This window comes from Pelodiscus sinensis, chromosome 7 (genome assembly GCF_052426305.1).
Source record: "Pelodiscus sinensis isolate ZL-2025 chromosome 7, ASM5242630v1, whole genome shotgun sequence".
Taxonomy (NCBI): Eukaryota; Metazoa; Chordata; order Testudines; family Trionychidae; genus Pelodiscus; species Pelodiscus sinensis.
The window spans coordinates 25,780,646-25,799,217 of NC_143058.1; positions in this window are offsets into that span (position 1 = coordinate 25,780,646).

The window sequence follows — 18,572 nt, forward strand, 5'->3', positions numbered from 1 at the left end:
AAAAATTCTTTATTACATATCATGTTTTACAAAGTATCCTTCCTTGCACTGCTATCAGAGGTCCCCTTTCTTCATTTTTATAGACTTGTCAATTCTGAGAATCATGACGAGAATGTAAGGTATGTATGTGCATTGTACTGCACGATAATAATTCATGAGCACTTGGTTTCAAGGATCTTCTCTCTGAAGCTTTGCAGTTCAAAAAGCAGTGCCTTCACATAAAAAAAGATGCTAAGCCTCATATTTAACACCTAATGAAATCATTAAAGAGAGATCAGGCGTGATTGCAAACGATAATTTATCAGATCTTGCACACGGCTCAAGTAAGGTGAACAAAGGATAAGGACTTTAGAAAACAGTGAGATCTTGTTAATCGTGGTTGGAAATATAACAGTGTAGAGATTTTAAAAGGCCTACAGTGTTTCTTTTGAGATTCATCAGCTAAAAATTCAGTATTTCAAGGGATGAATCCACTAAGAGAGTCTAATACTGCAGACCTGACTGCAGGTCAATGGGAGTTTTGCTAAAAGCAAAGACAGAAGAATCTAGCAAAAGTTTAATGCACTGTAGACATTTCTACTGTTTAAGAACCCCTGCAGCACAGATAGTGACATAAACAAAAGCAAAAAATGTTCACAAAGAATTTACCATATTTGTGGTGTTAGTTACCTACAGGAACTTCATGAAGAATACATATGAGGATAAGAATAGTCACTCTTTATTCCTGTCAGTAGGTCTTGCCTTTGACCGACTGATCAATATCAGCCCTGCATTGGTTACTATGGGAATGAGGCTTTCCTTCACTCAATAAACCCCAAGTTCCTTTTTTTACAAAGGTGAGCAAAATACTTTTAAAAGAAGGTTTTATCTGTTTTATGCCTTCAGGGATTCTACAGCTATCCCTTTAAAGGTACTTGGGCACTTTGAAATGCATAATATTATGATCTAGCTTTGGGCAAGTAAAGACTTAAAACCATTTGTTTACCTTAAAAATCAATGTCAAATTCATGTAGGAATCTATACACACTGTGTGTGTATTGTATCTCTATAAAAACACATACATACATAACATATACATTCTTGAATTCAGCATTTTAACAATGTATTGCACTCAACTCCCAGGAAAAATTACTTAATTGCCTTTATAATCATCTGAACTTTGCTGATTGTAAAGGTTATGATAAAATTCATGCAGATTTTAATCTTTCATTTCTTCTTGTTTTAAAAATGTAAACTTTAACAATACTCTCACGTTTTCCCTTTTAAATATATGTATATACAATTTAGGTTTATGAGTTCAGTTTTCTTTTTGTTTATTGTAATAGTATATGTCTAGGATATAGTGTAATACTGAGCATGGTCCTCCCACCCTCACCCTCAACCCCCAAAGCTTGGTCTAAACTACATGATTATTTTACTATTAATAGGTTCGAGGATGTAAAAATTCCTCATCACTGAGCAACTTAGTTATATTGAGCTTAGCTGTTCCCCATTTCCCTTCCCCTATACGGGGTAGGAACAAAAATTCATCTACCCCAGTATCCTGTCTTCCAGCAGTGGCCAGTGCTAGGTGGCCCAGAAGGAATGAACAGAACATGTAATTATGAAGTGGTCCATTCCCTGATGCTCATTCCCAACTTTGGGCAAACAGAGATACCATCCCTGACCATCCCGGATACTAGCCATTAGTGGCCTATCCTCCATGAATTTCTGCAGTTCTTTTTTTGAGCCCTGTTATAGTCTTGGCCTTCACAACATCCTTTGTCAAAGAGTTCCACAGGTTGACTGTGAATTGCATGAATAAATACTTGTTTTTATTTGATTTAAGATTGCTGCCTATTAATTTTATTTGGTGACCCACTAGCTCTTGTGTTATGAGGAGTAAATAGCACTTCCATGTGTATTTTTTCTACTCCAGTCATGATTTTATAGACCTCAGTCATAGTCCCTCTTAATTTTATCTTTTCCAAGCTGAAAAGTCCCAGTCTTAGTAAACTCTCCTCATGTGGAAGCCATTCCCTATCCCGAATAATTTTTGTTGACCTTTTATGATCCTTTTCCAATTCCAAAATATCTTTTTTTTTTTCATGGGGAGGGGGCAACAATCAGTTTTGTCTGCCCAGTTTTGAGAGATCCTTTCATATCTCTTAGTTTATTCCCAGGTATATAGCAATCTTGAGTAGTTTTGTAGCATCTGCAAATTTTGCTACCTCACTGTTGAATTCTTTTAGCAGATCATTTATGAATATGTTGAAAAGAACTGGTCCCAAAATAGATCCCTGGGGGACACCTTTCTTCATTCTAAAAACTTACCATTTATAGCTAATATTTGTTTCCTGTCTTTTAACCAGTTACCAATCAATGAGAGGACCTTCTCTCTTATCCCTTGACAGCTACTGAAGAATATCTGGTTGAAGTACCCTGGAGGCATGAGGTGATGCTGGTGAGGTGAGAGAAACACTCTGAAGAGCCCATGTCTCTGTGATCACCCTCCACTTATAGCATCTGCCCTCAGAATATTAACACAATCTACTTTTACTTGAACTCCTATCAGTTTCAGGATAGCCAGATATCCATGGTTGCAGAAAACTGCCATTTTCATATGCTTTCGGAAAGAAGATGGTGGCCCATGTTGAATCTGGATTTAGGAGAACTACACATTTGGAGCATATGGCACATCTAACTTTCCTAAACATACTCTCATTTCCGAACAAAGCAGCCCTTTTGTTCAGCAAAATGAGGACAAGAGCCTTTTGCCTTACTGGTCCTCTATCTTTGCTGAAAAACAAAATCAAATTCAGGTTATCAGATCCTCATAATGAAAGAATCAGCCAAGCTTGCCTGTGACTCGAGTTTATGTTATGATCTGCAATGTAAACTATAGTTTACAGGAATATTGGTCAAACTCCTATAGGTGTGTGCTAGTGGATGGACCGCAAATCTGGAACTCACTCTCTAGTATATCAGAATGACTATATACTTCAGCAGCTTCAAAACAACAGGAAAATTCCAATCCTGGAATTAACCTCCCCACATTAAACACCACAAACAACCAGGAAAAAATGAAATTCCTACTGCTTGGCGGGAAATAGCTAGATTCTTCTTTGGAACTAATCATGGTGTGTGTCCCCCAAAATTGCTGAGAAGTGAAGATCTATCATAAATAAGATAGAATCCTTTAATGAAGTCACAGTTTTTCCCTAATCCATCTAAGTAATTTCTCTGAGAGAAACTAACCAACCCACTATAAACATTATAAAGTAATTCAGAACTAAAGTTGTAAGAGTTTATGCAAACCTACTTGGCAAACAAGCTCACTTTTTTCTCCTCTGACAAACTAATGGGAGTAGAGAGAATGCTTAATCAAAGTCAGTATTGGCCCGCTGACTACCAAAAACAATCTAAAAGTGCTTTGGGGGCTCTTTCTCTACTTATTTTTTTCTTCCTGTTGCTCGTGGTCTCTCTAATGACAGAAGAAACACTTACAAAAGCTCTGTTCATGGTAATTTCCTCTTCTGCTCAAATGAAATCTCAGATTAAACACTTTACAGGGAAAAAAAACCCACATTTACAATAAGATTGTGCCACAAGGATCTTTTGAAAAAACAGCCTTGAATGTTTCAGCAGCCCCACTGGATCTTGCATTTAGAGCAGTCTAGTGCTCCAGTAACTCAGCAACTAAGTGGGGGGTAACTTACAACTTATTCTCCATTGCAAGCCTAACTGTTTGCTTGCAAACTAAAGTGTTTTTTTATTAAACTTTGTTGAATGCAAATGAAGTGAGCCCAGTTCAGAGAAGCAGATGGAAGAGTCAGAATTAAATGAAGAAACTGGTAGTTCAGTATTTAGAAGAGAATGTCGAGGGGCTGATTCTTTTCTCACTTGCATCATTGATTAAGAGAAATTCCACCTCTGTGAGGCAATTACCCGTATGTGTAAGTCCCCGATTCAAAGCTCACCAAGAAATTTGTTCAAAGGGTAGCAGCTGGGTTGTACAAATAAACAAATCGTATATAAAAATTACAAGTCTTTCTTACATATATGTATAGCACACGTTTTCCATTAAAAGCTATCCACTAATAGAACTAGCAGCACATAGTACTAATTAATATATCGGAGCTAACTAGTTACATGTGGCCCCGATGAAGATCTTAGTAACTCGGATCCCAGTTTGCTCATCTTTACATTAATTATAGACTGATAGACTCTAAGGTCACAAGGGACTATTGTAATCATCTAGTCTGACCTCCTGCATATTGCAGGCCACAGAACCTCAACCACCCACTCCTGTAATAAACTCCTAACCTATGGCCGAGTTTCTGAAGTCCTCAAATTATGGTTTAAGACTTCAAGTTACAGAGAACCCACCATTTACACTAGTTTAAATCTGCAAACGATCTATGCCCTGTGCTGTAGAAGAAAGTGAAAAATGCTCTGTCTCTGTCAGTCTGACCTGAGAGAAATTCCCTCTGACTTCCTAAAATGGTGATCAGTTAGACCCTGTGCTTGTGGGAAAAACCCACCAGGCAGACACCTTGGAAAGCATTCTCTGTAGTAAGAGCCCTCCCCATCCAGTACCTTATTGTGTTATTACTACTTGAGTAGTCCAATTGAATCAGTGACTCAAGAACTACTGAACATAGGCAGGAGCATCCAGCCCATATCTAGAATACAAAAGAAATATTTTAAAAGTGCTCTTTTGAACCTTTTTACAAAGTAGGAAATTCCTTCCTAGGCTACATCTAGACGGCAGGCTTCTTTTGGAAGAAGCTTTTCAGGAAGAGATCTTCCAGAAAAACATCTATTGAAAGAGAGCATCCACACAGCAAAAGCGCATTGAAAAAGCAATCTGCTTTTTCAAAAGACAACGTCCACATTGATTGTATGCTACAGGCAGTCCCCGGGTTACGTACAAGATAGGGACTGTAGGTTTGTTCTTAAGTTGAATTTGTATGTAAGTCGGAACTGGTACATATTGTAGGGGAAACTCTAGCCAAACATTTCTCCAGAGCTCAGTTTTATTCTCCCACACCTCACTTCCCTCAGTCCTTTATTCTCAAGCTGAGGTGTCTGCTGAGAAAAGCCACTCCGCGTCTCCCTGGTCTGCTGGGGGGGGGGGGGGGGGCGCTAGCTTTGCATCTCCCTGGTCTGCTGGGGGGAAGCAGCTAGTGCGGGGTTGCCTCACCCCGTTTGTAAGTAGGGATCTGATGTAAGTTGGATCCATGTAACCCGGGGACTGCCTGTATCTCACATTTCTGGATGGAGTGGCCACTAGGGCACCTGTGCTTTTTCTTGGAGGCCTCTTCTTTTGAAAAAAAAAAACCCTCCTCCCTGCCAAAACACGCCATTTTTCCGAAAGAGCTCTTTTGAAAAAAGGCTTCTTCCTCATAGAAAGAGGTTTACCGCTGTTGGAAATCACCTGCGCTCTTTCGACTTTCTGTCAAAAGAACCCAATTGCAGCGTGTATGTAAGTGTAGTTTTTCTGGAAAAATTCTGCAGTGTAGAAATACCCCTATAGGAAGAGACTTAATCTTTCAGTCCTTAACGTACCTATTTGAAGTCAATTGAAGTTTTGCTTCAGTATTTTTGAAGCAAAATGTGTATGTAATTACTTTTAATTTGAGTATAAATTTTTCTTCTTGAAGTAAAATCTAAATCCTTCTCATACTGTAAAGGCATGCAGCATAAAAACTAGCCACATACATATTTTAAAAAGTGGGCATAAAAATACCAATTAAGATAAACCATTATTCCAGAGTACCTACAATAAACACAAATTAATAAACCAATCAGAAATGTGAGCACCTTCAAAAAATTAAATCATGCATCATATAATCTCACAGAGATAAGCAAAGAATGTCTGATGTGAATTTCTTTTAATGGGCCAGTTAATTTTGGGCATCACTAAGGAAAGAATCTTTAAAAAAAAAAGTGCCACGTAAAAACCTCATATATCCAGCCTGAGAAATGGTGCTCCACTCCTTAAGTGGAGCAATGGGGCTTTTACATTTTCTTATTTTACTCCAAAAATTGCCATGGAGGGTATCCACCCATCTCAGGATAATGTCTAACTAACCATACAGTAATTTGAGGGAATAATAAACAAATACCCTACAAATACCCTAACGTCACTCTATTCCTAATCATGTCACAGCTTTAAAATCTGGTATCTCATGATCCTGAGTGGCTAAATGAATTCTGTCTTTAGTAATGAGAAGCTAGGAATCTCTCCTTTCCAATAGTACACAGGTCCCATTTCTAGTCCTACAGGATTGTGAAATAACACTTCGGTGTTCTATACATAAATGGGCAATGACTTCAATCAGTGATGGCAGACTGTAGCTAGGCAGTCCGGGCCCTTAGGCTAACACCTTTGTTAAAATGGCTTGTTATGGTCTCATAAACTGAGAGTTTTCTAGGGTTGTGTCTGGGATGGTTGTCAGAGCAGTGGAGACACTTCACGTCCAAGGCACCAGAAAGGAACTATATATATACGCCCTATCTATAGCCTTTCAAGCTGACTAGATCCAAAACATGCCTCAGTCTGCTACTGGAGAGTCCTCTTCTTCTGTATGGCGAAAAACAAAAAGACAGGTGGGAAATGACCATGAAGAACAACATTGATCAATCTTGTATCCACCTAGGAGGCAGAATTCCAGTAAGTCAATAGTCAAAGCAGTCATCAGGTGAAACAGAGAAGAGGGATAGACAACCTCTAGTTGCAGGATATGCGAATGACTTTCTTTTGAGTGCACACTTATAATTAATAAAGATAAATGTTACCACCTCTTGTAAATGATACCTGGTGGGTAGATATGTCCTTTCCCCCAGTAAACAGTAGTGGTCAGGAAGACTGAACAATTGCTTAGCCTTTATTAGCTATTTCAAATGACATTCACTCAGGGGCTTCTGAAACATTGACCTGGTTTGGATGGGAGGTCAAAAGAATGTTGTGATTGTTTTCCATGTGAACTATTTGTGGCACACTGAGAGTGGCTTTTACCACCTAGTCATGGAAGACTTCTTCTTATAGGTGCTATTTTATTTTCCTTAGCTATGTTACTTAAAAACCTAAAATGACCTTATTTTCCAGAAGGGAACAGAAGGGGAAGGTACCTCTCATCATCATAGTTACTGGAGAGTTATCAGCTCCTTCTTGAGTTTGTGAATGGCTAAATCTCCTTTTGTGAATCCAGCTGTCCCTTTCCTTCTCCCCACAAATATGCCTTAAATGATTTAGTAAATTCACAGACAGTTTCGAATATTCTGAAACAACAATTTTCAATTAAAAATTAAAATCATTCAGCTACTCTGGAGAGTTTGAGATTTGTGGAAGCAGTAGCTCTGGGATAAAAGAAGGGAGAATATGTCATGTGTGTGCACGCCCACCCCCACGCACGTGTTGGTGTGTGAGAGAGATGGAGATGGAAATAGAGATGATAGGGGAACAACTATGCAGATGGACACAATCATGTTTTGTTTTAAAAATATGTGATGGCAATACAGCCTCTGCTATTGTGACCCCAAGACACTCTGCTCCAATGTCCTTTTTAAATGAAGAGTAAATTTCAATTGGCTGAGGCTGGCAAACAATTCTTTCTATGCCCACTCAGTTTAAAAATTACTCATCTTCCTTTTTCCAAGGTTTCCATGGTGAATATGTGCACATGTATCTGTTTTGGTATTTTAAATAATGAGTTGGATTTTCCATGTTAAACAGAAACAAACAAACAAATCACACATGTTTCTTTCTGATTCCCCCTTCTAGCTCATCCCCAAAGGAATGTAACGCTGCTTAGACAAAACTGAAATGAGTGCTAATCAGCTGCTCTTGGTGGAGTTATTTTTATAGTGAATCAGGAGCATATTTGGAGAAATGTGCAGACTACATTGCTGTGGCTATGTGATGGGCATGGCAACATTTAAAGTTTGTAAGGCGCTAGGGTTTGCAAAAGATTTTTTTTTTTTAAGGAATAGACAAATTTTCTCAGATTTCACTGGTGTCGTTCCTGAATGTTAATATATTTTCCAAGAATTTCCTCTCAGCACACACAAGACCCTAACCAACTAAGGCATCTCTCACATTTGTTTCTTCTTTTGGTTTTTTTAAGTACAGTCTTGGCTACAGAAAAGGTTTTTTTTTTTTTTTTTTTTTTTTAAATCACACTGAAGACAAAAGTTAACCTTAACTTGAGACTCACCAGCATGCCTCCATAACATGGTAGAACAGAGCACTTGACTTGTCTGACTATACAGCAACTTTCACATGTAAAGTGGATGAAAAGTTCCAATATAACCTCCAATGATGAAAATGGAAGGACTCCTACCGAATGCAATGGGAGTTGGGCAAGACACCATATAATCTATAGTAATAATAATCCTCTTGTAACAGGGAGTAGTAGCTTTTTTAAACAATTGAAGTGTCATATAGAGTTTTGTGGAAACAAGCTACTTGCTGATTGGTCCATGGGTTTGTTCCAAATAAATTGTAAGTGCAGAACAACCTTTGTGCTACAGGCAGCTTGCTTTTCATGATGCTCCAAGCAGAATCAGATGTGTGTATTGGAAGCACACTAATGTTTTGTTGCTTTTCCAGTCTCAAACAGCTAGAGTAGCTGAACATTTCATTCTTTTCCTCAACTGAGAAACATGTACTTCTTATTATAAAAGGTTTAGGGATGGCATACTGTGTAATAGCTTAGATGACTGAAAACAAATTTAAATATAAGAAATGTACTGGCTTATTTTTTGCATGTTGTAAATACTCTTAGGAACAGTATGTGGCCTTATTAAGTTTGAACCTCAGGTCTTTCAACTTCCTGAAGAAAAGAGAACAAATGGTAAATGCATGAGAAAATAAGTAACCTCTGTGATTTCCCACTTCAGCTGAAGCCCAGATATTTTTGTCAGTTGTTAATTACAGTCATATTTCTCTAACACCTTTAAAAAAGAAACAGCAAGCAAAAGATTTCAAGGAGAGAGGCTTCATCAGTGTAGAAAAGTTCATATTTCTCCAAACATGTACTAACCTGCTGGGTAAGAAAGATTTTGGGCTTACTGTGAACCACAGTACCAGTACTGCTCAGCTGAAAAGTTTTTGACTATTTTCCAAACTGTCATTGAAATGAATTAGGTTAGTCAATTTGAGGAGAAGCCACCCTTTGTTGTTATTGGGTTTTTTTTTTGTACACTTGGTAATAGATGCTGCTCTGCATAAATATCTTCCCTTCTGTAAGAGAAAAACCCAAATACATACAAATAATGGAATTGAGAACAGTGGTGTCCATAAAATATTTGCCAACTATTTCAATATAATGCTTGTGTGATTATAAAACTTGTTTCTAATGTTACGTCTACACTGCCTCTTTTTTGTGGAAGAGGTAATGCAATGAAGCACTCATTAGCAACTTCTCGCACTTCCTTTTCATATTCTCTTATGATGCTTTTTACAGAAGAGGTTTTTGCACAAAAAAAGCAGTATAGACAGGTCCATTTTGCACAAAAAAAAAACCCTTTTGCTCAAGCACCTCATTTTTGAGGAATAAGGGTTCTTGCGCAAAAGGTTTTTTTTTTTTTTTGCACATAACATCCGTCTACGCTGCTTTTTTTGTGCAAAAATCTCTTCTGCAAAAAAGGATCAGAAAAGAATATGCAAATGAGAGTGTGAGATATGCTAATTAGCACTCCATTTGCATTTCCTCTTCTGCAAAAAAGTGGGAGTGTAGACGTAGCCCTTCGTCTGACCTGAGAACTGTTGGTCTTGGCTTACAGAGGAGAGCAAGGCTTCAGGGACAGAGTCTCCAGGGATGACTGTCTCTCTTTTCTCCACATCTGAACCAGCTGTGAGAGGGGGGATGGTTGATACCACCGGGGGCACCCTCCCAACACCGGGTGACCCGCAGGTACTGGAGAATTCAGGAGGAACTGCTGAAGCGAGAGATCTGACGGGAGTTGCTAGAGCAGGGTTGCATCACGTGCACGGCAGTTCAAGTGCTCATAGTTGGCATGGTGCCTGCTCCTGCTGTTGATCCTGCCCCAGCCCGATTTTTTTGCTTCTGTTCCAGCTCCTGCTCCTGCTTCTCCTCCTACCCCTCCCATGGTCACCAAGGTCCCTGCACCTGAAGTGGTAGAACCACCAGAACCAGGTGCCACTCTCAGCCTCAGCCCTGAGCCCCTCCTCCCTGTTGTAGCTCCCTTCTCCCTGGTTTTCATCCTCCCTCCTCCCCTCTCCCAGGTTCTTTCTCCAATCCCTCCCCAGTTACTTCCACCCCAAATTAAAAAAGAGTTGTTTTTTTCCAAAACAAAGAGTGTGTTTTATTGTCTTTGCAGGGAAGGGGAGTGGGAGGGGTGCTGGAGGAAAGGCTAAGAGGGGCAATGCACAGGCCCCTTGTGAGGAGGCCTAGGGGAGAGTATCACTGGGATCCTTATAAGAAACTCTCCCTCAGGGCCTCCTGCTTGTACACAACCCCCTGATGCACCTGCTGGATGGCAGCCCTGTGCGGCAGCTCAAAGGCTCTGTCAAGTCAGCTAGCCTCTGCCCCCCCTCCGCCCAATCTGGCAGGAACGTCATCTCCTTCCTTTCACAAATATTGTGAAGGACACAGTATGTGGCCATCTCTTGGGGGGATGTTCCATTCCCCGATGTCCAGGAGGGTGAGAAGGCATCGGAACCCTGCCTTCAGATGCCCAAAGGTGCCCTCCACCACCATTCAGGCCCTGTTGAGCCTGGCCTTGAATGATTCCATGGAGGGGTCAAGGTGTCCAGTATGGGGCTTCATGAATTAGGGCAACAGGGAATAGGCCACATCCCTTACAGTGCACATCGACATGTCCATGTCCCCGACCCTGGTGATGTGGTCGGGGAAAAAAGTGCTGGTATGCAGTTTCTGGAAGATGCAGGTGTCGTGCGCCTTCCCCAACCACCCAACGTAGATGTTAGTGAGCTGCCTGTGGTGGTCAATGAAGGCCAGCAGGACCACCAAAAAGTAGCCCTTGCAGTTGATGAATACAGATGCCCAGTGGTCAGGGGCCCAGATGGAGATGTGTGTGTAGCCAATAGCCACCCCCCGCCCCACAGTTGGGGAAGCCCATGTCAGCAAAGCTGGCACTGATGGGGTCCGTGTCACCAAGGTTGATGATCCTGTGCAACAAGATGGTGTTGATGGCCCTCACTACCTATAGAAGACAAACAGAGTATCACAAGTGAGCCAGAACCCTCAGCAGGACCTTAAGCCCACCCCTTTCCTCTCCCCCCCCTCACCCCACACACCATGAGCAATCCCACACTCTGGCAGGGCTTGTGAGGGTGGGACTGAAAAACCATCTAGGGAAGGGGTCTAGTCCCACCAGTTAGAACTGGTGTGCAGCCACAAGAAGCGGTGGTGCATGGTTGGGTGCAGCTGCACGAGCTGCGCTCAAAGAGAGATGATGAGGGTCCATGATAAGCTGGGGACTGCATTCCTGCAAGGCCAGGAAGGCAGCCTGCAGAAACTGCTGCAGGAACTGCAGCATGACAGATAAGGGCTGTGGATTGCCTAGAGGCAGGTCCATGGCAGGAGTGCGGAGGAGTCCACAAGGGCAACCACAGCAGGTAGAGAAAAAGCTTTGCTGTCCCTCAGTGAAGCAGACAAAGGAGAAAAACACGAGACACACCTATGCTGGGGGTCCCTTTAAGCAGAAGGTGCAGAGTATATTAGTTTTTTTTAAATGTTCATTATTTGCCATGCCCTATTAAAAAGTTTGTTATTCAACCAATGAGGGGACAGAAACAGAACCATGTGAGCAACTATACACCAATAATAATAAATAGCAAATTCATAGCTAAAAAACCCCCAATTCTTGAATAAACTGTAGTTCAAACAATATTTATTGTTTCTACTTGGTGAACATTTACAATAATCACATGCTCTTTTGCACTGGTTCATGAACCAAACAAAGTCATGAACAAGGTTTTGATTTCATTAATAGTATTCAACAGGGTGTAACAAGCACATTGTACAATTGACAGTGTTTTCAATAATTAGAAAGGAGCCCTAGGATTTTCTTATCCAAACAAAGTTACTGCTGTGGGGGTAAACTATAAAATAAATACTTGAACAATACTGGAGACAGAACACTCTTTAACTCAAAAACTAGCTAGAGTAGAGACCTCAAGTCTTTACAGACAAAGTCTTTGCCCATTATGTACAATATATACTACTTTAGTAATGGGCTTGTCATTCAGTTTATCGAAGGCTATCACATCTAATCTCTCATATCTGTGCGTACTATCATTCACCTATCATTCTTAAGATCATTTACCTCTGTGTGATTACTGATGAGATGTCTCATTTTTTGTTCATCTAGAATTCCTACTCTCTCAAGTGCTAACACTAAACTTTTTACAATTCCACCTCATCTTCTATAGAATCTACATATGCATGAAAGATAGAAGGAAGGGCAATCTTTAACTCATTCATTGACAGCTACTGAAGAGTGCTTATCGGTAACAAGAATATATATGTGTGTGCTTTTCTCAGGTTTTGTGTGCGTGCGTATGTATCAGTGCATGTTTACTTCAGATTTTGCTCCATCATTAAAGTGTGTTTCTCTATTAATAGGAATGAGGTAGCAAAGCAAGAAGAAAGTGCAACAGACGGTCTATGGTTAATATGCTGTGCACAATATCTAATCACTCAAGACCTGTGTCTCATTACAATGAATTCTATAATTGTTAGCCTGTTGGCTGTAGTTCCAAGAATACTTTGTTTTAAAACAGGTAACTTGACTCACGAGCAGTTCTACAGGAAACAGAATCACTTAGAACAAACCTCTCTGTATCTGCAGTTATGTAGTAAAGGATGGCTAACCTTTTCTATTATGAGTCTGTTTTCAATTTCTTATAACGTTGGCTAGGTCTACACTGCAATGTTCAATTGGAAAAAGAAACACAATTTGAGGTACACAAATTGTGCATCTTTTTCCGATTGACTTTCAAAAGAGGCTCTTTCGAAATTTGGCAGATATACACAGTGTCAAATGTTGAAAGAAAGTGTACTTTCGACACATCCTTTATTCCTTGTAGAATGAGATATACAGGGATAATGAAAGAATGTGTCCATTTTTTTGAAATTTTTTTTGAAAAAGTGGACACATTCTTTGTACATGGCATTGCTTTTCCAGGATACCTCCGGTACTCCCAAAAAGCAATGCAGTCTAGACGTAGCCTTTGTCAAACTTTCACACTTTTGAGTAGACATTTTTCAAATTGGGCATCCGCTTCAGTTGGAATGCATCTGGAAAATTGCAGTATCAAAGTTTTAACCATTTCAGAGAACAATGTAAGAGGTAGAACGTTATTTTGTGCATGTCAAAAAAACCATACAGCTACTTCATCTAAAAGACCCAGCATCACCATGCATCACAAAAAGGATTTGAAGTGTGTCAGGATGTGCCTTTTTCCAAGCCTGGGAAACACTGCTCAAATTTGACCAGCCTTTTAAAAAAATCAGTTTCCATATGTCCATTAGAAGTTTTTCAGTTTCTCAAGGATATTTTCTGAAGATTCTATCTGTACAGAGCAAGCTCCATTCCTTGTACTGAGGTACTGAGGATGCTTCATTGTTGGACTTTGATGTCTGTGTCATGGTCAGTGTAACTGGGGGGAGTGGGAGAATCAGAGAGCCAGTGTTCTGTGGAGACAGTGTTTTGAGGGGATTCAAGTGGAACAGGAAATGTAGGAAATTAGGTTGGAATTTGCTCCACACAGACAGAGCATTTCACAGGGTTTAATAAAATTTCACTTGTTCAACTTTCAGCTTGTATTCAGCTTCAGTCTTTATGAAAGAATCATTGAGGCAACACTTGGAGCTATGAGTGCTCTGGAGTGCAGCAGCTGGCAGTGTGAACTATGGAGCTTGGTCCAAAGCCCCCTGGAAACCTGGATTTTGAAGACAAAAAAAAGTCCCACCTCTTCCCTCAACTGATGCAGCCTGAGGGATATGGGAGGTGGAAGGGGGTGACGCTGGTGTCTGCAGCAGGGCTCTGGGGTCTCCCACACTCGGGCTACGTCTACACTGGCCCCTTTTCCGGAAGGGGCATGTAAATTTCATGAGTCGTAGTAGGGAAATGCGCGGGGGATTTAAATATCCCCCGCGGCATTTAAATAAAAATGTACGCCACTTTTTTCCGGCTTTTAAAAAAGCCGGAAAAGAGCGTCTACACTGGCCCCGATCCTCCGGAAAAAGTGCCCTTTTCCGGAGGATCTTATTCCTACTTCAAACTAGGGCACTTTTTCCGGAGGATCTTATTTACTCTGGACCCAATCTAAACAGGTATTTATGAGCCTAAATTCCAGATTAAGCACCTAAGTCTGGGGTGTGGGCACATACCAGGTTTCAGGCTTTCCTGCAATCTACCTAAACTCATTGGCTGTGTCTAGACTGGCAAGTTTTCCCGCAAAATCATGGAATTTTGCGGAAAAACTTGCCAGCTGTCTACACTGGCCATTTGAATTTCTGCAAGAACACTGATGATCTCATGTAAGATCATCAGTGTTCTTGCGGAAATACTGTGCTGCTCCCGTTCAGGCAAAAGCCCTCTTGTAAGCTCTGGGAAGGAGTTTGGGTGCAGGGGAACTCCTATCTGGGGCAGGGACAGGGGTTCAGGAAGCAGGCTCTGCCTGGGCACCATTTAACTGAGATGGCTTCCAGGTGGTGGAGCAGTGGAGTTAAGGCAGGCTTACTCCTGCCCTGGTCCTGTACCACTCCTGAAAGTAGCTGGCATGTACAACAATGGCTCCATGTGCTGCCCCTCATCTACAGGCACTGAGCCCACAGCTTCTACTGGTTACAGTTCCCCGTATATTGATCAATGGGAGCTGCAGGAGTGTTGTCTACAGGCAAGGGCAGCATGTGGATAGTATGTGCTCTGCCTTTTTCAAGGGCTGCATGGTCAAGCAGTAAAAGAAGTAACAACCCCCCACATATGTGTTGTGTCTGGATAGGAGAGTGAAGGACAGTGTGTATTTGTGAGAATGACAGACACACACACAGGCTACGTCTACATTGGCATCCCTTTCTGGAAAAGGGATGATAATGAGACGAGTCGGAATTGCAAATCCGCGGGGGATTTAAATATCCCCACGGCATTTGCATTTACATGGCTGCCGCTTTTTTCCGGCTTGGGGATAAGCCGGAGAAAAGCACCAGTCTAGACGTGATTCTCCAGAAAATAAGCCCTTTTCCGGAGGATTTCTTATTCCTACTTTCAAGTAGGAAAGGGATGCCAATGTAGACGTAGCCACAGTGTGTGAAAGTGACAGAGATTTGCATTGACAAGATCTCTCCATCCCGTTCACTTTGTGTGGAGACAGGGTACAGAAGAAGGGGGAAGAAGGACTCCCTGACATCAGTGCTCCCTTCTTCTCCCTCACTCTGCACAGCAAGCAGGAGGCTCCCAAGGGGGCAGCTCCAAGGCAGAAGGCAGGAACAGCTGACAGTGGGTAGAAGGTCAACTGAAGTGCCAGTGCTTGATAGCTTCCTGGCAAAACCAGTCAGGATGACCTGTCAGAGGCTCTAAGATCTATTGGTAGATCCTGATCTACTGGTTGGTGACCACTGGGTTGGTGGATACTCCCTTTGTCAGCATCTCCCATTCGCTATCTCAGTGGGCTCTCCTGCTAGCTTGATGCTTTTTTTTTTTAGATGGCTTTTCTAAGGCAATCAATAGGAACCTAACCCTGGCTTTATGGATCACTTAGGCGTTGTAATGCTGAGCATTGTATGTGCCTAGAAAAACACAGGATCAATTAAGTCCTTTTGTGGATCCTGGCCTCTGTGACTTCATTTCCCATCTGCAAAATAGGGATAACACCATATCATCTCACAGATGTATTAGGAAGGCAAATTCACGATTATTGGGGATTCATTCATATATTTTTGAATGCACCATAGCTATACCATTGAAGAAATTATTAATATATTCAGTGCAGAGTTCAAGCGGTGTGTAATGAGTAAGGTTCGGCCACATACTGAATGATGAAGATCATAAGAAATATTGAAGAATTACCTAATCAGTGAGCACCATCCGTCTATCCTCGGCACAGAAGGAGGTAGGGGTTCTGTGGAAAAAGTAGCACAATATTATGTCAGTAAAGACTTACATTTTATGTGTATGCATTATGATACAGACACCCAGAATTAAGCTCATCTTTTGAGTCCTTAATTTTAAAACCTTCCATGTTTTTCATATAATTGGTTTTTTGGAAAGAAATGAATGTGTGGCATATGAATACACATATACACACCAGAGTTCTTACTATATAAATATGTGTCTTTTGATTCAGGTACCATATTGCTGTGATGGGCCGTCATCGGCCCGCACTCTGGACGGCAGGGGAAGGTGGGGAGCGAGCGGAGCCACGGGGGAAAAGCCCCAGTAACAAGGCACCAGCGTGGCAGGGCCAGAATCTGCCTCTGCACCTGCACGGCCGGGGAAACTCCGCCCCCGCTCTTGGCATGCTGCCGAGAGGGGCGGACAGTAACTGTCACCGGGGGACAGGCCCTCCGGACGAAGTCACGTCCGGTGGGCCATTTGAAAATGGCTCGCCGCCAGTGGAGAAGGGGGCAGCTGCCACTGCAGCTGGAGAGTAGACTGGGGCCAAGAGGCCACCTGGAACGGCCCCCGCACCCAACAGACGGCGGGCCCTCGCCGCAGAGAGGCCCCTCGCTGGCCTCGCCGGAGGCAAACGGTGCATCCCGGACTCCAAGCAGCCCAGGAGGGCTCCCGCGGAACGTGACGGGGGTGACGGACAACCCAGAAATCCCCAGGGCACCAACCGTCAGAGCCACGGTAGGCACAGGGGCACTAGAGGGTGGGCCCAGGGGGCCCCTAGAGGGGAGGAAGCAGCCCAGGGTGGGGCCTTGGTGGCACCCATGGACAGACGCGTTTAGGGAGTAACCCCCCCATCTGTCATGCAGGGGCGATGGTGAGCCCCCACTCTTAGGGCCTTGGGCTGGGACCCGGTGGAGAGGGCGGGCCCGGGTCCCCCTCCCCCTCCTACGCTTTCTCACAACCCTCGTAATCTAGGAAACTACACCAATGTGCACCTGTGCCGGCGGGCCAGCCCGGCAAGAGCCGATGGGACCAGCCCCACGGAGGTGCCAAACCCTGGGCCTAGGGCCCACACACCGAGCCGGGGTATAGATGGCTGGTCCGCTGAACCCCCCCTGCTTGGTGGAGAGGGGGTGATCGCACCCAATCTACTGGCCCCGGGACTCGGAAGCCTGCCCAGGGTCCAGCCCGACAGGCAAAGGGGTTCACGGAGCCCCCCCTTCCTGGCCGGCAGGGGGTGATCGCACTCCGTTACTCGTCCACAATCGCCAATTAAAATATGCTATTGAGTCAAGTAATCTATTAAAAAATGTCAGAATACAGTAGCCTGACCACAGTCAATTTCCAATTACTAAAACATGTCTTCTTCTCAGGCAATATTAGCACCTAAGATTCTACAATGATTTGCAGTCGGTAAATACATACATATATGTTCACATAATGATTATAGGACACTAATAGTATGTACATACTTTCAGAGGCTAAAATTGCTGTTGTAGTGGTGCAACATATCTTTTATAATTGTAGGCTGTTCTTTTTAATCCTATTCTCTACCACATTCTATTAGCCTTTTCCTAGAATCTTAGCTATACAGATTTCATTGCACATTTAGAAATGAACAATTACAGACTGCAATAATAATAATAATAGATAATAAACCGATCCACACATTGCATTTTAATTTTATTTGGAAGGCATAAACTGAAACTATGAGGCTGTGTTTAGGATCACACTAAACCTGCTTACAATAACATGAGTTCAAATTTTCCATAGCTTTTATCTGTTTTCTTCTGAGCATGTACAAAGTCAAAGCCACGTTTGAATATTGCTTCATGCCTTTAACTACATTTCCCACCTTTTTTCTGCACCTTATTTGTGCTTATAACTACACCATTGCAATTTCCCCTTGGATACTAATGTTTATTGAAAGCGCCTCATAATCTACACAGATTTTTTGCTGTTGTGTTTTTTTCTCTAAAACCAGCTTTATGGGTCCTATATGTGACTTTTAATTCTTTTTGTGCTCTTACCTTGGTCATAGGGCCAGGGTTTTTTTCTTCACAAATATGACACATTCTTTCCAAAATCATTTAGGGTGTGTCTAGCCTCCAAGGTTTTTTTTGAAAAAAGTGGCCTTTTTTTAAAGAAAAACTTCCCCTGCGTCTAGACTGCTGCCATGTTCTTTCAAAAGTAAATTGAAAGAACATGGCAGTTTTTTCGACCGTGGAATAACACCTTTTTTCAGAAGTGCTCTTTTGAAACAAAGATCTATGTAATGCAAACTGTGCTTTTTCGAAAGAGAGCATCCAGACCACCTGGGTGCTCTCTTTCGAAAAAGCGACTTGCTTTTTTGAAAGTACTGGTTGTAGTCTAGACACTCTTTTTCAAAAGAAGTTTTTTTGAAAGTATCTTTTGAAAAAGCCTCTTTCAAAAGAGGCTTGCAGTTTAGACGTAGCTTTAGGGAGTGAATCAAGCCATGA